The sequence below is a fragment of the Barbus barbus genome, assembly GCF_936440315.1.
Source record: "Barbus barbus genome assembly, chromosome: 1".
Taxonomy (NCBI): domain Eukaryota; kingdom Metazoa; phylum Chordata; class Actinopteri; order Cypriniformes; family Cyprinidae; genus Barbus; species Barbus barbus.
The window spans coordinates 35,138,433-35,165,287 of NC_136729.1; the positions used below are offsets into that span (position 1 = coordinate 35,138,433).

At 39.3% G+C, this 26,855-nt stretch overlaps 1 pseudogene across 1 annotated transcript in view; it reads left to right on the plus strand.

Moving 5' to 3' along the window:
* The window catches only part of LOC306870258 (pyruvate carboxylase, mitochondrial-like), a 373,186-nt pseudogene extending 348,481 nt beyond the window's left edge, over positions 1 to 24,705 (plus strand). Inside the window, exons 22-24 of the transcript in view lie at positions 12,365 to 12,583; positions 15,196 to 15,336; positions 24,381 to 24,705. The product of the transcript in view is annotated as a pyruvate carboxylase, mitochondrial-like (transcript). The remainder of the gene's footprint in view (positions 1 to 12,364; positions 12,584 to 15,195; positions 15,337 to 24,380) is intronic.
* The last annotated feature ends 2,150 nt before the right edge of the window (positions 24,706 to 26,855 follow it).

Here is a 26,855-nt window from a genome sequence, read left to right on the forward strand (position 1 = left end):
TATACAACCCCTAAAACCTGACGAGCATAGTGAAAAGTATATCTATTATGATTTTGAGACAATGTACGAAAATGGTAAACATTTTTAAATGGTAGCAAATTACGTGTGTGCCATTTCGCAAGACGGCGAGGAGTTTACAGCCGGAGGTGTCGATTGCATAGACAAGCTGGTTAAACATTTCAGAAGGCCAAAATATGCTGACTTTACATTTATAGCTCACAATGCATCGGGGTTCGATTCTTATATATTGCTCGAGTATTTTACAAATCAGGGATTGACACCAAAAATCATACTGCAAGGATGTAGACTGTCCTATATGTACGATCACGCATTTAAACAGCGATATATTGACAGCTACAATTTTTTGTCTATGAAATTGTCCAAAATGACAGCCGCTCTAAACCTAAACACAGACGAAAAAGGTTTCTTTCCCCATCATTTTAATCGTTTGCAAAATGCAGATTATGTAGGTGTGTATCCGCCTAAAGAATATTACGGATATGGTACGATGTCTGGCTCTGATCAGATAAAATTCGACAGCTGGTACCAGAGCGTAGCAGGACAGGTGTTTGACTTCAAAAAACAACTCGCAACGTATTGCAAGAATGCCGTTGTTTTGTTGCGAGAGGGCTGTATGAAATACAGAAACAAATTTATCGAATGTACAAACGTGGACCCCTTTGGCTGTGTAACGCTTGCCGGTTGTGCAATGAAGGTGTTTAAAACGCTTTTTTTACCCAAAGACACCATAGCCTTAACTCACAGAAATGCGTATCTTAACCAGTACAAAGCTTTTTCTACCCCTTCCATCCAGTGGTTGGAATACCTTAAAGCGACCAAAAATGTTGATATTCATCATGCCTTAAATCACGGGGAAGTCGGATTTGGTGCTTATCGCGTGGATGGATACTATGAGATTAACGGAGATAGAATAGCTTTGGAATTCCTGGGATGTTTCTGGCACGGTCATTGTTGTCGTTTCAACCCTAACGAGTTAAATCCTGTATCAAAAATACCTTACGGTGTACTCAGAAGACAGTCTGATAATAAAATGGAGGTCTTACGTAAGACTTACAATCTCAAAGTTCGTACTATATGGGAATGCCAGTGGGAGAAAGCCAAACAAAACGACCCTGATGTTATGGCTTTTATGAGTAATTACACAGCTCCTGAACGACTGAACCCTCGGGAATCGCTTTTTGGTGGCCAGACGAATGCCCTGAAACTTTATCATAAAACCGCAGAGGGCGAACGCGTTTCATATCTGGACTTTACGTCGCTGTATCCTTTTGTACAGTCGCGTAAAACTTACCCGATCGGTCATCCTGAAATAATTTTAAAAGATTTTGAACCGATCGAGTCGTATTTCGGACTTATTAAATGTACTGTACTACCCCCACATAAACTGCTACATCCTCTCATCCCCTTCAAATCATCACAGGGAAAACTATTGTTTGCTCTGTGTCGCACATGCGCAGAGCAGCAACTACAGGAACGCTGTCAACACAGAGAAGAAGAGCGCGCGTTTTCAGGGGTTTGGACGAGCGTAGAACTCACACACGCTGTAGTTAAAGGATATAAGGTTGTCAAAATTGTGGAAGTGTGGCATTTTCCGCAGACCTCAGACACTTTATTCGTCGATTACGTTAAGACGTTTCTCAAATTCAAACAAGAGGCTTCAGGTTTTCCTCCGCACGTGGTGACAGATGACGAAAAACAGTCCTACGTCAAAGCGTATTTTGAGAAGGAGGGCGTTCATCTGGACATCGACAAAATCGCCCTTAACCCCGCGCGTAGATCTATAAATAAATATTTGTTAAATGCTCTTTGGGGGAGATTCGGGCTTAGGTGTAATTTACCAACAAGTGAACTTTTAACTGAACCTGAAGATTTCAGCCGTTATATATTCGGAAACAGTCATGACATTAAACATTTCTCATTCGTGTCGGACTCCGTGGCCCTGGTCCAATGGTGTTGTGCAGAGGCGGACCCCGCCCCGCGAACGATGTTAACGTGTTTATCGCTTTATTCACCACCGCTTACGGTCGTTTGGAATTATACGATCTTATGGACAGATTAGGATCTCGCGTTTTTTACGTAGATACAGACAGCGTTATCTTTTCAACAAAAGAAGGCGAATGGATGCCTCAAACAGGATCATATCTAGGCGAGCTGACTAACGAGCTTGATGTAGATGACAGCATCGCGGAATTCGCCGCGACCGGACCAAAATCATACGGTTTTAAAACTGCAAAAAATAAAGTCACCCTTAAAGCTAAAGGTGTGACCTTGCATTTTTCGAACGCCCAAATTGTTACCTTAGAAAGCATGGTTTGTCTGGTACATGGTTATGTGACATCACGTGACACGACCCACCTGCTCACACGGACAGAGACCATTGTACGTGATAAAAGGAAATTCACATTGCATAATAGATCAGTTTTGAAAAGGTTCAAAGTGGTTTATGACAAACGGGTTCTTTTGTCCGACTACACAACTTTACCTTACGGATATTAACAACATGTCTGGATCACACCATGTGTATGTTGAAGAACGTTTTGATTTTCGTTTTCAATTTCAATTTCGTTTTCATCATTTTTAATCGAATCATCATAATACATTTTAACAATATTTTCATAATCGACCCCTTTTGACATGTGATACAGAAAAAACACACAGTGTTGTCCACAGGCGTCTGATGCAATGTTTTGAACCTGTTTGTTAGAGTATCGTACGCAAATAGAATTGTTTTTTAAAAAGTCTTGGACGGTCTTTGGAAAACGCTGATCTTTAGGGTTTTCACCGAAGCTGTCAAAAAAACAGCTAACGCGATCGTTGTTTATGTAGATGGCTACCCAGTGTTGACCCGGTTCTGTGGACGGATAAGCATGGCAGGTAAATTCTTTAAAGGTGATTTGGGGAGGTGATCGGACGGAAGCACTCCTAAAAAATACGTGTTGTGTGCGATTTTATCCATGACTGCCGTTAGTTGAACCGTATTCATTTCAAGGTCTCAGTAATAATCGACCAGCACCTGTCTTCGATTGGATATTTCGACGATCGAATCAAAAATCGCATATACGATGATGGTTATGGATTGTCTGAGAGGTTGTCTGAATCGGGCTTCCAGTCTAATGTTTCCTGACCTGATTAGAGAGACGTGATTCGAACAATCTTCATCGGGTGCTAAATTAAACCCATAGAGGGTGTATCCGTTGAGAAAATCCTGACGATCTATCGCCAGAGGATGATTTTTAAGATGTCTTCCGGTAGATAATACCAGTTGATAAAAGTCCCTCACGGCAGATCCTCTCTCATACTCCGGTTGCAAAGGGGTTTTTGTCGTATGCACCTGAAAAAGCAGAATTTTTTCCGTCATTGCTAAAATGATGGATTTCGGGAGCGTTCCGAGAAAAAGATTTTCTTGATTAGACACGCGAGATCCTACAGGGATAGAGAAATTCTTCAGACACACACGTTCTATAGGGTATTTAGCGGTGGTCGATAAAAGAGCTTGCGCGTGTCCTAGCCGTACACCCGGCGAAACCGAAACTTTTTTCACAAAAAGAGATGCTGATATAATATTGAGTTTATAAGCGGTAGCGTCATCACGCATCAGACAGAACTCGTCTTTACCTCGCGTCATCCGTATTTTTATATCTACACCGTTCAACATTAATTTTTCTTGAAAGAATATGTCGCTATGGATGGGTGCTAGTAACTCTACAACGTTGCTAGCGTTGATAAACGCGGCTCGCTTCATTAAACCCGCATTCTCTCCAGCAGGGTCTGTAGCGTCCATGTGACCTGCTGTATCTCTGTAAAACAATCCTGCTGAAAAGACGCTTTCGAGGGTATCTTTTCCGAAATTTATCAACGCTTCGATCAAACACCTATAAGGATAAGTGCTAGAGCTCTGCGTTATCAGACGATCGCCTAGAGAAACGTCCACCTGCGAGAATATACAGGCGCCGGGGTAATTTATTAACCCGACGGGCGCACCGTCTGCAATATCGCTGCCGTCCGGCCTGGTTATTTTGATCCGTGTATATAACAGAGTGTTATTTAGATCGACGTAATCTTCGCCTGTCCCCGCAATAAAAAATTCTAGCGGCGATGAATCCGTTATCGCGGATAGCGGTGGTATTTCGACGTATGTATTTTTTTCGATAGACGTCTGAGTCATAGGTACGGTAAATAAATCCAACTCGGATTTAATACACTCCTCAGACATATTGTGAAATAGAGACATGGTTTAGAAAATAGTATTGAGCGGTATTTTGCACCGGACAGTTTTCTTTACACGTTTCGCACGGGAACGTCTTGAGCGTTTTGCGACTGTACGTTTCTTACTAGCGGGTTTACCCTTCTTCACCCGGCCACTCCCCCCTACGCATTCGCACTCCGGGCGGTTTAAAACACCCGCGTGACATAACCATTAATCCGTTACCATTTTGGACGTCGTTGTTATTATCGTTATACGATCTCGATAGAGCTGTGGTTACTACGTCGCTAGCTATATTTCTCGCAGCGGCTTTTAGATGCGGTTTTGCTATACTAAAACCTCTTTTCAACAGAGGTAGCGCTGTTCTGAAAAGTGCTTTGAAAATACCTCCTATACCGGTACCGTACATGACAGAGCCGCCGGCGTAGCCGGGTAATCCGTTACCCGCTTGGTTACGGTAGTAAGCGATATAGCGTTCGGGATCCATAGTCGTATAGTTTCGTTAAACAAAACAAAAAACAACTATTTCACAGGTCTAAAGTGGAGTTTAGCCACAACTTTACCGTAAGTGAAACGGACGTGTTTGTTCTGATCGTCTTTGACTTCGATGCAAATGTCTGTAATATTAGACTTATTCACAGGTGCGTAATGCGGCTTATCGAATCTAACACTAATGATGTCGTTAGCCGCACCCTCTATATGTACAGTTCTCAGTAGCGGTACATACGAATCACCGACTGATTGATATTCAATCATGTCTGTGTATATATACATGCTATAAAACCCTCCTCTTATGTCGGCCTGATGCGGGGCGTACGTCACGACAGGTGCGTCATCAGTACGATCTTTGCGAGGTTGATTTACAGAACCTAGAGACGTGGCAGGTTTTAAACCTAAAATATTAGCCAACTTTCCATAAAATATCAAAGATGTGGTCGTCGGTGCTTTTAGAAATATCCTGTTTTTGACGTGATCGTAACCGAGGGTCACTCTAGGAGGTAGATTCGCATTTATTTCTCTAACCAGAAACAACACATCCTCATAATATCCCGGTTTTAAGGTATTACACACTTTAGATATGTTTTGAAGGTTTTTTTCTTTAATATAGATAATCATGCCCTCAGTCTCTTCGTGATGATCCTCATCATACCCCAGTATACCGGGTGTCGTGTTGATAACAAAGGCCGCATCCTCCTCATTAAACGTATACCAGGATATAGGATAATAAAATTCGATCAACCCCACCTCCCAATGGCCTTTGAGGTTCATACTTCTGGCAAGTCTTGTTTTGTAATTAGAAATACGGTTGTCAGGATACACATCCATTGACGCGTTGCAAGGAAGCGTAACGTAAAATCCACCTTCGCTCATGATATAGATTTTCACGAATGATGCTCATGATCGTCTCGTTGTTACTTTAAGGATTTTTCTGTATGTCCAAGATCTCCCGTTCTGCCAACCACGAGGAAAATTTAGTCGGCCATCCCCACCATTTCACGAGACAGAACACCTGTTTTCCTCTCTTTTTTCGATCTAACATCTTTTCTATTTTAAACGATTTATCTTGATTCACGATAATTTTTTGTAATTCTTTTTCATAAAAACATCCTTCGATAATATCACCGTCATAGTCTTGTAGCCTGTACACCGGTGGTGTGCAGGGTATACAGGCTGCTATAGTGAAAAACTCTTCCGTGTAATTCTGCGCATACCCCTTAGAAAACACATTTCTGACTTTAGACACTCTAACCACATCGCCGATTTTATACCTAAAGACAGGTGCGTCTTTACGCATGCTTCCGTACAGATTATTAAACACCTCCGCTTCGTTTTCTTTATGAACGTCCAGAGGTCGCATTTTAATACTTTTGTGATAACTCGCGTTATACCCATCTATAAGATCTTGTAAGATGTCATAATAATGCTTTGAATTGACGGCTGTTAAAAATCGTGACATTCTTCCGCGAAGCGTACGATTAAAACGTTCAACGATAGAAGCCTTAACGTCGCTCGCCGTAGCAAAATGATGTATGTTATGCTTTTTCATCAATTGTTGGAAATGTTTGTTAAAAAATTCGGTGCCTTTATCAGTTTGTAATTTTTGCGGTATGCGGTTTTCTTTGAGTATAGATTCGAACGCTTTGGTAACCTCCTTCCCCGTCTTATTTTTCAGCGGACGAGCCCATGCGTACTTACTAAAGATATCTATACACGTTAGTAAAAATTTTATATTATCGTTTTCTTTCGAATAAGCAGACATATCAACCAGGTCTGCTTGAAACTGCGCATCTTTTCCGTACACCACTACCCTATTGCGCTTGTATTTGACATGTGCGGTTCTGTGTAACGTATAGGCGTCCTGAGATGCTAACCAATCCGTCACTTCTTTATCCTTCAGAGCTACTCCGTATTCCTGTAACACTCCGCGTTTTAACCATGCTTTACCCCCCAAAGATCCTGGATCTGAAGGATTGTAGTACACTTTTTTCATTAATTCAGACATCTTACTCCCGTGTTTTTCAGAAAATAATGACAAACGCTGTTAGTGTCAAGGATTTTTATTTACAACAGTTGTAGAAGCCATAATCAAACATTAAATATGATTGGTTACACAACATCTAGATATTGAAGGAATTTCACACACATTACAATATTTTTCTCAATCATATATTCGGTTAATACATCGATGATTTCACACACATCCGTCGCTTCTTTTCTTGACAAGGTCATCACACACACATCGGTTACATAAGTACAAAGACACAAAATGTTACCAATTTTAAGACTTTCTTCATATTCAGACATATTTTCAAGAATGTTTTTAACAGTCGTGTGGATATCATAACCCTTTGCAATACATTGACGCAGCATAATGTTCCACTCGCCCGACATACACCGTACAATGCTCATTAGATTTTTTTATTTCATTAAACGTTTATTATCCACATAACAATCAGTCTCATCATCGATAATCTTATACAATAAATGTATTATTTCTCTCTTAATGTGTCGTTTAAATAAGAGTTTTGTCAGACAGGCTGTGTTGCAGAGGTTTCCCATGTTCCCAGTTAGTCGGAACCTGCCGGAGCACTTTTCTTCCAGTTGTCAACAGCGTCGTAAACAGCCTGTTCACAGGTTTCGTTCACAAGCGTTGTCCTGAGTTCAGCCAATCCTCCGACTATGAACATTTCATCCCTGAGCTCACACAGAACAGCATCGACAACACCCTGAATCCTTTGGAGGTGTGGGGATAAACCAAACAGTTTCAATGTTCGGGCCAGAATGTGTTTTAGGTCAGGTTTACACACTTTATCCCTTAGTTCTTCAAAACAGCCGAGAAAATAGTACGCAGGAGCCTCATAGAGACATGAATGTTGCGTTTGCAATGGATGATCCGTCGTACAGCCATAACAATCTTTCTTTAACTGTCTGTCTACCAGATGTTCCAGAATGATCCCGACAACAGCTTTAATGATTTTATGACCGGTTACACCGATACATCCGTCGACGTTGTCCGAGACGGTATCAGAGCTTGTAGCATCGTCCGCCGTAGATTGAGACGGTCCGTACTTCGCCAAGAATGCGAGGTTATGGTATCCCAGTTCTTTACAAAATTTATCCAACCAGACGATGTTGTCCGTAGACGTCCATGCGGCGCACGCATTGTCATCCCCTACAGAACTAGCTGCGGTTGAAACGTTTTCTTGGGACATGTTGCTACCGTTAGCGATCGAAGCTTATTTCCTCTGAGTCCTGCTGGGGAGGTCTGTATTTAATGGTTATAGAATGTGGGCGGTGCTACGTGAACACCTCTCCGACTGGTCACGCACCATTCAGGGTGAAACAATTTCACTTTTATGTTGTTGTATCTGTCAAACGCGTCGCACCACTTAAACAATTTGTCAATCTTTCCGAATATGTCTTCTAATGCAGGCACGTCTTTCCATTGAAACAAGAATTTAATGCTATAGTATTTGAGATGATCCTCTTCAGATATCGGCCAAACGCGTTCGGGCAGACCTTCTGTGGTATCGCTACAAAGTATGTAGATGTAATCATTGCTGTGTTTATTAACGTGATCCCCTAACACTCTGTAACGCATTCCAGGCGTGACACCGTTCCATTCCCCTATGAATAGAGGGTCATCGCATCCGTCTTTTAAATCACGCCAAACGTGGTTGTAAAATAAACACCAGTCTTTTACTGTGAAAAACAGTTCGGGGTCATCGCAGGTGTCGTATGTGAATCTTTCATCGGCGTCCACGGTGCTCAGCCTGACCTCCCTGTTGGTCTTGTCAAAGTTGTAACCGCATATGCGATATGCGATAAACCGGATAAATGAAACTCACGCTTAACGTCATCCAAAGGTTCGTGGAGGAAATTGGTCAAACACGGACCGTGTTTGATCTCCCTAGGTGCTAGAGTGAGATCATCCATAGCATCCACGACGGGCTTCTCGGGGGTTTTAGGTATTGATGCCTCAGCCATTGTAGAATAATTTTCTGTTTTTCCAAATTCGCAAAACCTACGTACGTATTTTATGTCTAGGTGAAGATAAGTTATCCTCAACACCGGTTTTTAAACACAGCGTTACAACGGGGGGGGCTATCGCTACACCCACATTAGGGGCGGTGATGTAGGTGTGGCCTGACAGCGGCCCGCGAGCTCATTCTCAGTTTTGACACAGAAGGGAGAGGTTGTCTAAACGGTAAATAGTCTGCTCTTTTAATTTTCTAAGTTGGGACAAAAGCTAGCTTTTCAATTGTAATGTCAGAAGATTTTTACAGGTATCTTATACTGTTGTTTAAGGGTCTGATATTTTTTATTTCACACCACGGTAAGAGAAGTCGTCTCTATATTATTTAACTTTGTATCTGTTATAAAGTCAAACTTTTTTAAAAAAGCAAGACATAGATTTTGATAAATATCTTTGTTTTAACTAACGCGTCCGATTCTTTTTTGTTATAGATGAACGAACGCGACTCTTCTATTTATTTAACTTCGTCAAACTAACTAGTTTTAAATTCTAATGATAGAAAAACTAATGTATCTAATGCTTTTTTGTTTTAGTTTTTCCTAAAACTGTTTTAACAACACTAGCACGTCTCGCCTTGTAGGGGAAAAACAGGCATACCATGGTAAGATAAAAGCAATTCTATATTATTTAACTTCGTATCTATTATAAACTCAAAACTTTTTAAAAACCACAACATAGGTTCTGATAAATATATCTTATTGTTTTAATCAGTCCGATGCTCTTTTGTTATAGATAAACGAACGCGCTCACTTCTTCTATTTAACTGTGTCAAACTAACTAGTTTTTAAATTCTAATGATAGAAAGGAAAAACCACCGTATTGTTTAACTAACATGCCATTGGTTTTTTGTTTTAGTTTTTCCTGTTTTAACAACACTAGTCTCCACTTGTAGGGAAATAAGTAGTCTTTGTACGTTTGATGTTTTTTCTTGATATGTATGTGAAAACACTTTAATAAAAACTTCCCTTTACCCCATTTAACGCAGTTTCATCATTTAAAGTTTAAACCACATAACATTGCCCCCCCCCACACACACACACACACAAACACATTGTCATAAATTCTTAAGTTCACTATAAGGTCAATAAGATGGCCGCTTAGACGGGGGGGTGGGGGTGTACAAAACAGGTGTCCAAACAGGTGTCCAGTTATGGGAGGGGGGTGGAATTTTTATAATAAATCAATCATTTTGACATAACGTATACTACTCTCTCTCTCTCACATGGCATCACCCCAGCGATATTTCCAGCCAGGCTATGACAGAACAGAATGACAAACAGCCTAAATGCACACACTTGGATGGAGACAGATGATTCAGGAAAAAAAGAGCAAATCTCATCTCCTTCCAATCTGTGTCAACAATGTCAAATATCCCCTTTCACCCAGCCCAGCAACCAATGTGAGGGAAACAGAAGCTCTCCTAGCAACTTCTCTCGCCTCAGATGTTTGAAATAGTAACTGCTATTTTCTGAGTATGAAATTACATAACCTCTGACAAGAGTCCATAAACTTTACCGCAGTTTCTCTGCAAATCACCTGGTAATCCATGTAGCACTGTTTTCAAAATGTATAGCAGATTGTCTGAGTGCACATGCCAACAATCTTAGAAAGCGTCTTTCTCCACTGTATGTGTAGCAGCAGAATTTCTCTCGCAGTAGTTTATGGTAATGACAGGGCTTTAACTTACTATGAAATAAATGCAGTTCAAGTCTTCTCCTTAAGCTCCTTACCTTACCTCAGGCTTGGAAAGTTAGCTTTTAAGTTTTCTTACTCCCATAGCTTTACTGTCTTTACTTTCATTTTTAGGTTTTGTGATTTTTTTTTTTCACATTTGTAGGCTACTATATGTACATTCCCTGGAAGAAGCCATTAAATGTGGAAGAGATAGAGACCTTTCACAATCTTTAAAAACTAGAAAATGAAAATTCTGTTATCGTTTACTCGCCCTCTTGTCGCTCCAACCCTGTGTGATTCTTTTGCTGGACACAGAAGATATTCTGAAAAATGTCTCAGTATTTATTTTGTCTATTCAATGAAAGTCAATGGGGTCAACAACAATGCGGGACCTTAAGGAGTTTCATTGAAACATTCTTCAGAATAACAAGATTTTGATAAAGAAAGCCTATATATTTCTTGGGGTAATGCAAAACTTGTACATCCCATTAGTAATGTATAAAATCACCTTTGTAATATTAGTTATGCTCTTTTACTCAGATATTTCGGCCTTTGGATCGGTTTAAGAATGAATTTGCCATGTCTGCCACTGACACATCCAGTGAGGACTCTGAGATGTGTTACTCTCTCTTGATAAAAAACAGCCTCTCAGTTCTGAGGTATCGAGATTGCTATATATGAATCATAAGCTTCACAGGACTGACGTAGGAAAATAAATAAATGCCCCTATGGAATCTCAAATGATGGAGTGATGAGGGGAAAAAAAAGGTTAGAAGTAAAGAAGTACACGAGTGAGCTTCTCTACCCCAAAGCTAGCCTGGACAAATAAGCTTGCATACAAAAGCTCAGACGGGGTAACTGAGTCACAGAACCACTAAAATAAACCTATAGGACGCATCAAACAAAACAGAGCCCATATGTCATGAAATTATGACTCAACTGCTATTAAGTGGCAATTTATTCAAAAGTTAGGTGGGTTGCCAACACCAAGAAATCAGCAAGTTTTTGTCCATAATGAATTGAGTCATTTTAATGGCATATTGATGGTGTAGCTTCTCCTTTGCAATTGACCTATTTGTCAAAGTGTTTCTGCCTTTGTTCATTAACGCCCACTCTGACAGCACTAATGATGTATTTAGTATGTTTGAGCTTGCAAAGTCAGGCACTAGCCAGAGGACAAAAATATTGTAAGATAGTGAATGGTGCTATTGTCGATTCATTTGTTAAATATTTATGCTTTTTTTTGATGGAATCCATTCAAAATGTGTGCTGGAAATCTCAAAGTTGCAGGAGTGATCCCAGAGAGATGTGACCCATGACCTGAAAACTGACTCACATTAGTATTTAGCTCTCTTGTTCTTGAGCTGTTAGAATCTAAAACCTGGATTGGTTGTCATGAGGAAGTCATTTCACTCAAGACAAATTAGCCATTCTTTCAGTTTTATTAGAGGAGTAGTTGAAAAATATCCTTGTCACTGTCCATATCATGAAAGTGAATCAGGACAGTGACTGTCAAGGACTAAATTTACAAAAAACAATTGGTCCCCAAGTCAGACATTGCTACTTCTTCTTTAAACTCTAATGAACATGTCAAGGAGATCTAGGGATGGTTTGTATAATGACAAAAATATAATTTTTGGGTGAACTCTCTTCACGAGTTAATGAAGTTGTGTTCAGCTGGTACTCTGATTGTACAATGTTATGTATAGTTTATGCCCATACACTGTAAATAAATAGCAATTGTACCTCAGTATGTCACTGAGGCAGCGTCTTTAAAAAGACAACTTTGTACCTTATCTACACTTAAAAGCTGCATATTAGTACCCTAAAGTAGTAATATGCACCCTACTATCAACCATTTAGCTTACCCTTAAAGCTACAGCTTTTACATTTTTCCCAGAGTGTGACAAGTTTGATATTTCTCAAAGGTTCTTCCAGGGGCTTCACTTCCACCAATGGACTTCGAGGCTCTTGAGTCTGATCTGCGAATGGCACATGGTGATGAAATAACTCCTGAAGATGTGATGTCAGCAGCCATGTACCCTAAAGTCTTCCAGGAGTTTAAAGAGTTCACATCAAACTTTGGCCCAGTGGACTGCCTTAACACTCGCCTGTTTCTGGATGCCCCCAAAATCGCAGAGTTTCAGGTGGGTGACAATAAGCCTTACATCAACTGACTTCAATGATGTGTCCTTTTTTATTTATTTATACAGTTCTGCTTATACGTTTACATACCACTTGCAGAATATGCAAAATGTTAATCATTTTAAAATAAGAGGGATCATGAAAATTGCATTTTTGTTTTTTTATTTAGTACTGTCCTGAGCATCATTACATGAGGAAAATCTGACTTTTTCAGATGTGCTATAATCGGGTCCCCGGTGCAACCCAGAAAACGTGAAAAAGAACAACTAAGTAATTTTCTTTTCTTTTTTTTTTGGTAAGCCTTTTTCTGCAAGCTTGTGAAAAAACGAGCGTGTCACATTTCACAGCCTCAAGTGGATTTATTGATTTATTTACTGTATATTACGCTGCTGCCACACAGATCTAATATATGTGTGTTTTTAACACAAACTTGTGTGTATTTGACAGTTTAAGTGCAATAAAACACGAAAGAAAGCTTAGTTTAGCACTGCACGCCACATGACATCTACTTTCTGTGCGCGTGCTTCGGATGTGTGCGCTCAGAAATCCACATATCAGAAAATTTTAACTAATATGGTTTAAAATGCATGATTTCAGTGCGATAGACATGATAATCAAAACCAAACAGATGTTTTTTAGCAGTGTATCTGACGTTGGAGCTGTAAAGGCACAGCCCTGGAAAAGGGGGCATGGAGCAGCATATAATGATGAAACAAAATGATATTCACAAAATGATATGATCTGTGCAGTATTTTGAGCTGAAAATTCAACGGACACAACGCCAAAATAATAACTGAAGTTATAAAAATGGTTATACCCTGTTCAAAAGTTTACATACACTATCATCTTAAAATCATTTAAGTGTCATTTACATCCAGGAGGTGTAAACTTTTGAACATGATTGTGTACATTTTTCTTATTTTGGCATAAAGTGGCATAATATGCATTTCAATTATTTATCCCAATTTACCCCAATTATCCAATTCAAAAAGTTTACACGCTCCAGCTCTTAATGCATTGTGTTGCCTTCTTGGGCATAAGTAAATGTTTTCACCTTTTGTAATAGTTGTATGTGAGTCCCTCGGCTATCCTCAGTGTGAAAAGATAGATCAAAATCATATAGCCATTGTTGCAAAGGGTTAAAATACTCAGAAGATGCTGGAAAACCAAACAATGTGCAGGACTTAGAGGATTTTCCGTGGATCATCCAGGTAACACACTAAAATAAGTTTCAAGGGTATGTAAACTTTTGAACGGGGTCCTTTCTATAAAATCAGTTATTATTTTGTGTTGTGGACTATATGTACCAAAAAAATAACATATGCAATTTGTATGATCCCTCTTATTTATTAACATTTTGCATATTCTGCAAGGGTTATGTAAACTTCAATATTTTTCACTGTGCCTTATTTCTTGTACTAAGTTATTTCAACTATATTTCACCCTGTTAAATTTATAACACTGTGGGATTTGACCTTTGAAGCTTTAGCCAAGAGCCTGACTGCTCTCTCACCGGGAGATTTGCAAAATTAGATTTCCTGTGTCCTCAACTAGCCTCCACTTTCGCAAAGTTTATTAGCACACTTTATTGCGACCGTGGTTTTAAAATTGATTAGCATAGTAAGATTGAATAGCATGCCTCTTTTGTGTTCCAAATATAATACTTTGAACATCTAGGCTCTCTTTGTGAAGTCAGATAAACCATAAATGATGTTTTACAGATCTAATTAAACCGAGTTTAACATTGTAATATTCAAGAGAGTCTACATTTTTAGCTTATTCTATGCTATAGTTTCTGAATAATCTCAAACTCCTATGGCTGTATCTCTATCTAGCTATGCCCTACGGTGTTTCTAAATGTGTTGATTGGAGCTTAGCCGTGTGTTTGGCACCTAATACCCAGTTATGAGTGAAGTGGGTGTTACCTGGCAGGCATGAATGTGTCTCGGAGTCCTACTGCAGGCACCATGAGAACTGAGAGCACCAGATGCAGGACTCACATAGCTGATCACACTCTGAGACAGAGCCAGAGCCAGACAGGATGTGAGGCAATCTCACCTACAAAGTCATTTTACTTTGAAAATGCATCAAATCTGTTATATCGAGTTTGCTTGCATTTCTTAATCGTCTTCTGGCCTGATTCTTCAAACCAGGTCTCTCTGTACCCTTTCAAACTGAAGCAGATTTCCCTCGGTTAACATGCGTAATCGTAAATTTCTCTGGGACTGAAGTTATTTGGCGTCGTGTTTCTCCACCCAGTGGAGCTGTCCAAATAAGATGTTAGTCGTGGCTGATTAGCGTAGATTAGCATGAGCTATATTAAGCTGTCACTGAGGCGAACGCAGGCAGACCCCAAAATAGCATTCCCTCCACATCCAAACAACACATGGTACAGACTTAAAGCCTCCCAGAGGCCTGTGCTAATCACTCATCCCTAAATTTTGCCTTAATTTTGCCCATGTTTTTTCAGCCTATTGTGCTCCAGTCTGGTTTTGTTTGTTTTTCAAGCACAATCACACTGCATTTAATTTCTCATACCTACAGTTGTTACTGTGATTTTTGTTGCTGTTTTTTTGCTGTGTTTTTATGTAACTCTGGCTCTTTACTCTCACAGGTGGAGTTGGAGAGAGGGAAAACGTTGCACATCAAAGCCTTGGCCTTGGGTGACTTGAACAAGTCTGGTCAGAGAGAGGTGTTTTTTGAACTCAACGGCCAGCTGCGTTCGATCTTGGTCAAGGATACGGCAGCAATGAAGGTAACTGTTTGCTGTTTATTTTCCTCCCTAGATTGGTTTGTTTCATCACTGAAAAGCAATTATCCTGACACAAACAGTACACTCAATCATTCAGACATGTTTTGCGAATGTTCCCTTTTTCTCTCTTGAGGTGTGAATAATTTCTGTCATAAGCTAAAAATGATCTTGCTCTTGATGTCATGGGCGTTTATCACGTACAGCCGGCGGTGTTAAAAAAATCTTTTAAATTATCAGGAAGCACAGTTTATGCTCTCATTACAAGTCAATAGTGCTGTGTAGGAACTTTATGTCAGCCACGGACACAGCAATTGTAACTGCACCACACTGCTTGTAAAAATATAGTTTGGCAGATTACAGCATGATTTGACAGAACTGAAGATCTCACTTTCATTGCCCACCCAAAACACATCATTTTAAAGATGATTCATTTATTATAAGATATTCTCTCTGGTAAACAAACATTCAAATAGCCCTAGCCTGGAAAATGGTTTCCTCTCTTTGTAGATGCTCTTTTTTTTATTATTGTCTTCTTTGGCTTAGTATGGCAGACCGATGACGTTCAAAACACACTTGGTGTCAGATAAGTCAGAGTGATGACACTTACTCAGCATATGCTCAGCAGAGCTCTCCTTCTGCCTGAACACAGCAAGAGCATTTCTCCTCATGACATTAAGTTTGTTTTTGCGGGTCCAACATTTTTCTTCTGCTGTCTAAAGTTTTGGTTCCTTTGAAATTAAACTAAAAAATGACCAGTTCTGAGATTGCCGCTGGTTTCTGCCTTATTTGTCATGGCTATGAGGTTGGGGAAACAGTAGTTATGTTACTCTAGTTGTGAAATAAATATTGTATCACTTATGAATGAATCTATCAAATATGCACTATTTATGGTCCTATATATTTATATATATAAACACATCCCTTTGGATCAATTTAATGCATCTTTCCTAAATAAAATTATTAATGTCTATATATTAAGATTATACTGACTCCAAACTTTTGAATGGTATAGTGTATAATGTTACAAAAGCTTTTTATTTCAGATAAATGCTGATCTTTGGATCTTTTTATTCATTAAACAATCCTGAAAAAATTTACTTAAATGTTTCAAATATTAATAATAATAATAAAATATTTCTTGAGCATCAAATCATTATTATTTATTATTTATTATTTATATTATTAATCAAAACAATTATTTCTGAAGGATCATGTGATACTAAAGACTGAAGTAATGATGCCAAAAAATACTTTAATGTTATTCAAATTAAAATTATTATGTGTTATTATGTGTTATAAATAAACATACACGATATGTTAATAGGCCTATATTATATAGGCTATTAATTGCACAGTGTGAGATTCATTGGTCCTCACAGAACTTTGTGAGATCGCGATGAACAAAGAGTGACAGCTTTATTGGTTATGAGCACTCTTTGCGAGCTTTCTAAGCAATCCATTTAAAATGTAGAACTTTGTTTTTTGGCCCACACACACGTTGCAAAGTTTTGGGAATGACATCTGCATATTTATGCGGGATTCGCTCTCGAAGTATCAGCATATTGATAGCAATAGAAGGGACAAAATATGTGAAAATGTGCATTAAGAGAGCACCCCCACTTATTTCAGAAGCAGCCTTAGTGATTACTTCTGGAACCTGGTTGATATGCTTCTATAACTATATACAAAAACAACAAAATACAAATGTACTACATAAAATAATTTAATAAATGCATATTTACAATTTAAGCACTTAACTAAAATAAGTATTAATAAAATTAATAACTAGAGAAGGCTAACTATATTCAGCTTGCTTCCATTTAGTGAGAAAAGCCTACTCTTCACTTGAATTAGAAAAAAAAGCTTTTCTGGTCTTCAGTGATGCGAGGATAACGTTTGAGCATACTCACAATATCTGAGAGAGACCCGAGCCAATTCATAAAAGAACAATGTAGATTTAAAAGCACACGTCCAGTTTTGTGCGAGTGAAGGAAATCCGCTTGTGAGTGGAGAGATTCGTGCTCGCGCATTACATGACATTATGCGCTCTCGACATCTGTCATTTAGATCACGCTACAATGCCTAAAATTAATAAAGAAAAGAAGAAAGCGGTCCTAGGCAGCTGCCTACACATGCCAAGATACGCCAGATGCAGTTAGAAATTAACTAAAAACAAGCCTATCGCAAGACTTCCGGTGTGACGATGTAAGGGAAAGGCAGCAGAGTGGATAGTCTCCCGATCAATTCACGATATATACACCTTTTGCAGTGAATTCTTTGTTATAAAACGGCGTACATACGATCTAACAAATAAAGAAAAGGTTCCAATTAACCTATGCACAATGAGTAACGCTAAACAGAAAAACGCTGCATCGCAGTCTAAAAAGGCTAGCGTTGCTAGTAAATTAGCGAGCATGGTGGCGACGTCGCCTCAAGAGGAAAATCAAGTTGCAGAGGGAGTGATCGAGGACTCCTTATCAATGACACAACTTGTTTCTGAGCTAGCCAAACAACGAGAAGTCCTGAAGGAGGACATGGCTGCCCTGATACTAAATTCAGTTAAACCTTTACAAACATCGGTGGATGCCCTGCACGACACCGTAAATTCTTTCCAGAGTCGACTAACATCAACAGAAGTCATTGTGGGTGAAAACTTCGAACGTCTTGTGGCGGCGGAATCTACCATCAACGCCCTTAAAGCTCAAAACACCATGTTAATGGATCGTTTGGATGATCTGGAGAACAGGTCCCGCCGTTCTACCTACGTATCTTGAACGTCCCGGAGGGGATCGAGAACGACAAGGACCCCACCGTATTCGTCTCGGAGATGTTGGCTGAAATTATGCCTGAGATATTCACAAGTCCGCCACCCCTAGAGAGGGCTCATCGCTCTCTTGGTCCTAAACCTGCGGCGGGTAAACCCACGCGCGCATTCGTGTTGTGTTTTCATCGCTATCGTGACCGGGAGCTTACCTTGCGTTGGGCCAGGCAACATGAGGTGAAGTTCAAGGGGACTACGCTGAGGGTATATCCAGATCTGAGCAATGCCCTTGCTAAGAAGCGTGCCGCGTTCAACCCGGTAAAACAAGCACTGTATAAGGAGGGCATTCGGTTTCGCCTACTGTACCCCGCACGCCTTAAAGTCACGTTCAAGGAAGAGAGCTTCATTTTGAGACTCCGGACGAGGCAAATGACTTTTATGAGAAACAGGTGCGGGCTCAGAAGGAAAAGTGACACTTACTGTAGTATTTAAGTGTGAATAATTTTTCAGTTATGTAACTTCTACATGACAATCACATAAGAACTATCGCAACCAATTGAAGGAATGTTCACGTCAATCTGCTTGGATTCTGGGAGTCCTTCAGGCCGTTTCAGTTTTACTTTGGTCTACTTTCAGTTTGCTGGTAACTTGGACGGAATATATCAGAGGTACTATTTAATATATAACTAAGATATATGGTATTCACGAAAATCATCTCATGGAATATATCGGGATGTAATCACGTAATTAAACGTAAGAAGATTATTACATATCTCAAGCAAAACAAATCTGATATAGCTATGCTGCAAGAAACCCACCTCAGTGCTGAGGAATCTGAGAAATTTAAACGGGGTTGGATTGATCAGGTATACTCAAGCACATTTAATACTAGGAGTAGAGGTGTCGCTATTTTGATCAGGAAAGGCTTAGACTTTAAAGTCCACAAAACATATAATGACCAGGAAGGCAGATGGATAGCTCTGGACTCTAGCCTAGAAGGACAGAAATATACTATTATGAATATCTACGCCCCTAATGTGATGTCTCCAGGTTTCTTTAATGAAATCTGCAATATTATTAGGAATATTGGTAACTATAACATAATACTAGGTGGTGATTTTAATCAAGTTAGAAATATAGACCTTGATAAATCTAGTAACAAACAGGCCACTTCAATATTGCACTCAGTAATAGACACTATGATGGAGGAATGTGGCCTGGTAGATATTTGGCGTACACTGAACCCACTGGAGAAAGATTTCACATTCTTCTCCCATCCTCATCAGTCATACTCAAGGATTGACTATATTTTAATCTCAAAACAACTGGTAAATCAGGTTCAATCTGCTTCAATTGGGAATATTGTTCTCTCAGATCACGCTCCAGTGGATGTAGTCATTACGACCGCAAACAATAGGAAAAGCACAAGGTGGCGCTTTAACAACTCATTATTGCAAAATGAGATCTCATGTTCCTTTATACAAACAGCAATGGATGAATACTGGTTATATAATGAGGGCTCTGTCTCTGACCCTGGTATAACATGGGATGCTTTTAAGGCTTTCTTGAGGGGTAGGCTTATTCAACACTGTTCATTGCGTAAACGTATGGAACGTGGAAAACTAATTAAATTGGAAGAAATGATTAGGTCTCTGAAAAAACAACATTATAGTCAGCCAGATCCTGTAACTTTCAATAAATTTAATAGTCTGAAATTGGAGCTAAATGATATTATACTGAAAAAAGCTGAATTTGCCCTATTTTGCACAAAACAAAATTATTATGAAAAAGGTGAGAGAGCAGGTAAATACTTGGCACATAGAGTAAAACAGCTCAGCACGCAGAACTTTATTCCTTCTATCTTTGACGATAAAGATAAACTAATTACAGATGGGAAGGAAATTAATAAGGCTTTTACAAATTTCTATCAAGAGCTTTATACATCACAAGGGGAAGTACCCACTGGACAATATGACCAATTCTTCTCTTCCCTACAAATTCCATGTATATCTACATCTGATAGGGACTCTCTAGAAAGTGACATCACATTGGAGGAAATTAAGGATGCCATACGTGATCTCAAACTCGGTCGTGCCCCAGGGGAAGACGGCTTCCCCTCTGACTTTTATAAAAAATATTCAGAATTTCTAGCACCTAAATTACTCTTTGTCTTTCAGAATGCATTGATAACTGGTAAACTTCCAGAGAGTATGAGAACCAGCATAATCACTCTTATTCATAAGAAAGGAAAAGATCCGCAATATTGCGCAAATTACAGACCCATCTCACTTGGCAATGTAGACGGGAAAATTTTGGCCAAAGTACTCGCAAAGAGATTAGAAAACTTATTACCTACTATTATACACCCGGACCAAGTTGGGTTTATTAGGGCTAGGTCTTCGGCGGATAACATGAGAAGACTGTTGCATCTTATGTGGAACTCTAGAGATGTCGCGGACCCTGTCATGGCCTTCTCCCTGGACGCGGAGAAGGCCTTTGACAGGGTCGAGTGGGGTTTCTTATTCCAGACCCTTAGAAGATTTGGCTTTGGGTCAATATTTACTAAATGGGTTAAATTACTATACACTGGACCCCAAGCATCAGTGTTGTGTAATGGCATAGTGTCATCGCGATTTGAATTACATAGGGGCACAAAACAGGGGTGCCCCCTTTCACCCCTCATTTTTGCATTGGTTTTAGAGCCATTAGCTATAGCTATACGCAGCAACCCAAAAATTAAAGGTGTTATGGCTGGTCAGCAGGAGCATAAAATATTTCTGTATGCTGACGATATTTTACTTATCTCTAGTAACCCACAAATAACAGTACCCACAATGTGCTCTTTAATTGATGACTTCTCTCAAATATCAGGATATAAAATTAATTGGAGTAAATCAGAAGTAATGCCTCTGTCTAAAAAACATAATAGTATGTTAGGAGTGCAATGGCCATTTAAATGGGTTTCATCTGGTTTAGTTTATCTGGGATTCAAACTCATACCTGGATTAGAAAAAATGATGCAGGTTAACTTTCAACCAGTTATTCAAGAGATCCAAAATTTGTTACAGAATTGGAGCAAACTTACATTGTCTATTTTGGGTCGAATTAACCTTGTTAAAATGATAATTGTTCCCAAAATTAATTATTTGTCATATATGCTCCCACTTATATTACCACTATCACTTCAGAAGGAGTACAATAAGAATGTAGAATCCTTTATATGGCAAGGAAGGAAGCCCCTCTTTAATCGTACCAAATTGTATTCTGCTAAAAGTTCGGGTGGGCTCTCTCTGCCCAGAATTGACTGGTATCATTGGTCATTTTCACTTTCGCAGTGGACTAAAATCAATATGGCGCCCAACGTAGCCCCTACGTGGGTGCATATTGAGAAGGAACTGTTGGCCCCTTTTCCAGCAGAGGCTTTCTTGACACAGCTAGCTCGATCAGTACCTGACCAGAATCCTGTTCTTAGATTTGTTAGAGAAAGTTGGAAATTGTATCACCAAAACTTCAAACAAGTTAAAAAACTTTGGAACGTGGTTGACACCTAGAGCCTCGATCTGGTATAATACTAAATTAAAAATAGATAAAAGGCCTTTCTACTGGACACAGTGGGCCAATAAAGGCATATGGTTCTTGGATAACCTGTATGAAGGAGAACATGTGGTCTCATTTAATCATTTGAAACTAAAGTATAACCTGCCAAATAATGACTTTTGGAAATACCTGCAAATAAGACATTGTCTCCTTGCGACCATTAAAAAGGGCCCTGACCCACCAACGGATATACAACATGTCTTTGCTACAGTTAGTCATAAAAAAGGTTGCTCTGCTTTCTATGCCTTAATTAGAGAAGTTAATGCACCTAATTTAAGTGGACTTAAAGTGGCATGGGAAAGAGATCTGTGGGAAACAATCAAGGATGAAATGTGGAAGCAGGTTGTATCCAAATGGCACACTTGTGTTCGTGAAATTCAATCCGAACTGATAAATTATAAAATTTTTAACAGATGCTACTGGACTCCAAGCAGGATGGCTAGACTTAAATTAACAGATGATGATCGGTGCTGGAGGTGTAATACTGATACTGGTACTATGGTTCATATGTTGTATGAATGTGATAAGGTTAAAGAACTGTGGGAAAAGATTGTACAATTTGTTAATAACATTTTTAACCTAACACTAAACAAGAACCCCGCTCTCTGTATGTTGGGTATTTTACCAGAAGATGCATGCCTCTCCCGGCAACAAAGGCAATGGTGCCGTGTAGCTATGGTGTCTGGATGTAGAGTCATTCTGAGACATTGGAAATCTGTTACGCCCTCTTCGTTTGATGAATGGCTAGAAATCATGTCCAGTATTGCTAGCTATGAACGCGTGATATTTAGAGTTTCAGGACGCCTGGATTTGTATATGAAAATTTGGGGTTCTTTTCTTGCTTTGATTGAGAAAATGGCATAACGATATAAGTATAATGTTAATATATGGCAGAAATATATGTAAAGTCTAAGAGGCCGTGATGTGTCTAAACCCTAAATATGTATATATTCTATTTAATTATGTATTTCTTTTTTTTTTTGGGGGGGTGGGTTCAATTGTTAGATGTCATTTTCATGTTATAATGTCATATTTCTGACTGTTACTGTTAAGTGTTATATTAAGCTAGTTTTGTTAATGTCATTTGCTTAAATTAAGTTTGGACTGTTTTACTATGTTCAAAAAAGCAAAAAAAAAAAAAAAAAAAAAACAAGCCTATCGCAAGACATCTGGTAGGGGGGGCACCTGGGGTGGCCAGCCAAATTTCAGGGGGGGCCGGTGCCACCCCTGGCCACCACGTAGACACGCCCCTGTTAGGAACACCATACTAATACTGTGTTTGACCCCCTTTCGCCTTCAGAACTGCCTTAATTCTACGTGGCATTGATTCAACAAGGTGCAGAAAGCATTCTTTAGAAATGTTGGCCCATATTGATAGGATAGCATCTTGCAGTTGATGGAGATTTGTGGGATGCACATCCAGGGCACGAAGCTCCCGTTCCACCACATCCCAAAGATGCTCTATTGGGTTGAGATCTGGTGACTGTGGGGGCCATTTTAGTACAGTGAACTCATTGTCATGTTCAAGAAACCAATTTGAAATGATTCGAGCTTTGTGACATGGTGCATTATCCTGCTGGAAGTAGCCATCAGAGGATGGGTACATGGTGGTCATAAAGGGATGGACATGGTCATAAACAATGCTCAGGTAGGCCGTGGCATTTAAACGATGCCCAATTGGCACTAAGGGGCCTAAAGTGTGCCAAGAAAACATCCCCCACACCATTACACCACCACCACCAGCCTGCACAGTGGTAACAAGGCATGATGGGTCCATGTTCTCATTCTGTTTACGCCAAATTCTGACTCCACCATCTGAATGTCTCAACAGAAATCGAGACTCATCAGACCAGGCAACATTTTTCCAGTCTTCAACCGTCCAATTTTGGTGAGCTCGTGCAAATTGTAGCCTCTTTTTCCTATTTGTAGTGGAGATGAGTGGTACCCGGTGGGGTCTTCTGCTGTTGTAGCCCATCCGGCTCAAGGTTGTGCGTGTTGTGGCTTCACAAATGCTTTGCTGCATACCTCGGTTGTAACGAGTGGTTATTTCAGTCAAAGTTGCTCTTCTATCAGCTTGAATCAGTCGGCTCATTCTCCTCTGACCTCTAGCATCAACAAGGCATTTTCGCCCACAGGACTGCCGCATACTGGATGTTTTTCCCTTTTCACACCATTCTTTGTAAACCCTAGAAATGGTTGTGCGTGAAAATCCCAGTAACTGAGCAGATTGTGAAATACTCAGACCGGCCCGTCTGGCACCAACAACCATGCCACGCTCAAAATTGCTTAAATCACCTTTCTATCCCATTCTGACATTCAGTTTGGAGTTCAGGAGATTGTCTTGACCAGGACCACACCCCTAAATGCATTGAAGCAACTGCCATGTGATTGGTTGATTAGATAATTGCATTAATGAGAAATTTAACAGGTGTTCCTAATAATCCTTTAGGTGAGTGTATATATGTATGTATATACGCATTAGTGTTACTATTATTTGTTTTTGTATTAAATCTTTCTCATTGTAAATTTTATATTTATATGTATTTAGAGGGTCCTTTTACTCATATATGTTTCTAACAGCAAAAGATGACTGTCAGTTTGAAAAGAGCTGTGAGGGAAAATGTGAAAAATGTCTCTGTTGCCCCTGGTCTCCCCTGTAATCATCTCATTCTGCTTTCTGCTCCACCAGAAGATGCACTTTCACCCTAAAGCCTTGAAAGACGTGCGGGGACAGGTTGGAGCTCCCATGCCAGGGAAAGTGGTGGAAGTAAAGGTGAAGCCAGGTCAGAAGGTGGAGAAAGGTCAGCCTCTCTGCGTCCTCAGTGCCATGAAGATGGAGACAGTTGTCAACTCGCCAATCTCAGGCATCATATACAAGGTGCACGTCAATGTCGACAGCAGCCTGGAAGGAGATGACCTCATCTTGGAAATAACCGAATAAAGTTTAAAAGCTACAGAGGTTAAAGGTTTCTTTTCTAAAATACATTTTAAGAGTGATCTTGTAATTTGATAGACTGGTGTTGTAATTACTGATGATTTTAAGATTTCAAACATGATGTTCATAACTCTTCAGAGCTTTCAGAATTAGAATTATTTATTTTTTTTTTTTGGTCTGTTATTTAATTCAAAATAGAAGCATATAAGGGAAGCATTTATAGCCTGTAACCAGCAACTCCAGAAGCCTTTGTGATTCACTCTTTGGTATTCAGTTGAAGCTCTGTTAATACACCGAGGACAGTGAATCCAGTGAATCTACTTGCAGCCTCGAGGAAGGGAGGACAAATGATACCTACATTACAGACTGATCATTCCAGTTTTATTTTTATTTTTAAGTTGAATTAATAATATATTAAAATTAACAAGGTTCATTATGAATCAACAGAATTTTTATGCGTGTGTGTGTGTGTGTACTGTATGTGTGTGAGAGAGAAACACTGCAAGTTGTAAGTTTGAGGAGGAACAGCAATTTCATATTAATATCATGTTAGTGGAGTGTAAAATAAATTTTAAAATGTCTGAAATATTAATACCAGAAGATACTCTAGTAGATGCACATTAAGCACAGTGTTGTCATAATAACATCATTCTGCACATCTTGAGTAATCGTGAACTCATATATATTCAGATGTATATAAGCAATCAACAATAATCAAAACCAGCCATTACTCTGGACTAGTTCATTATAAGGAATGTGAGTGTAGCTAATGCACTGTGGCAAATGTGTGTAATTTTTTTTTCCACACAACAAATTCCTTATGATTTCTTTTTCCTCTCCTCCTCTCCCTCATCCTGCTCTTCTTTTTCATCACTCTATCACCTTTGCACCACCGGACCACTCAGGTTTGCGCTGCTACTATAAGTGAACAGCAAGTCATTACACAAGCAATAATGAAGTAAACAAATGCAAAACGTGTCTGTGGGGCAGCGAAGAGAAGCTTCATTTTACAAATGCTTCAGAATGTTTTGCAAATGTAATTGAGTAATATGTTTACATAAATCCCACTTAAAGGCTCAAACAACGTGCAGAATGCTTTAAAACCATTTTAATGCTGTAAGAAAAGAGACTGTAATTACTGGTGCCATTAATAATGGAATTCACTCTTCAGTCTTCAGGCTGTGTTATTAATGATATGCTGCACAAGATATTTCCTACTTGACCTTGAAATAAGCCTTGATTATAGTTTCATATAGAAACCTCACTGGGACATTCCAAGGTGGATATGAGCTGAAATTGGGATTCGCGATCGAAAATCCGGATTTTAGCAATATAGGGTCCAAAATAGAAATGGTCAGACTGATTAAAAAGTTGATGCAGCCCAATGAGATCAGAGGTCAAGGGTGATTGTATATTGAGCTCATGGATGCATTCAGTTTTTCTGATTGAATCATTTGTCTGGCTAATCAACGGCTTAGTGCAGAGAGATAGAGCTGTCTTCCATTGTGATACAATTTCAGTGGCTTTTCGATATGTCATATGACTTGCACATGGTTCTCACCAATGCTGGGCTTGTTTTATTGTGTGCTTTCAGAAAGAGCCTGTGCAAACAGTCTGAGTGCATATATGACAGCATGATGTTGTGTGTATGCATATGAAAGCCAGAGACGCATACAGACACCCACGTGTTACCAGAGATACCAAAAAACACATGCAAAATTAACTAGCGTTCATTGACGCTGCTCAATTAAACATAAAATTGTTTTATGTGTTTCTGTATTTATTTATTTATTTTAAATGGTTCTGTTGGATGGTTTCGGCCATGTTCTGAAGATTACAAGGGAACAGCTCAACCAATAAGAAACTGTAAGGTTCTTTTTGGAACCAAAAGCTTGTGGGTTTGATGTAGATTGTTTCTATTGAGCTAACAAGACTACAGTTACTACTTATATAAAACAAACTTCATAATTATCTTCATAGTTACAAATATTGCTTATCAAAGGTTTTTCTTTGTATCCTTTTGAGATAATTACTGTTAAATTTGTAATTCATAGTAAACTCAAATTCTGTGTGTGGGTGGAGAACTGAGAATATTTGCAATTCTGTCCTTGGGTCTTTCAGTTGAGGATTTCACTATTGAAGCTGAAGAAGTAAAGCCCCAAATGCTTTAGTTTAATCATTTAAATTGTGATGAAAATGAATGTTTTGCGTGAACTATGTATTTGGATG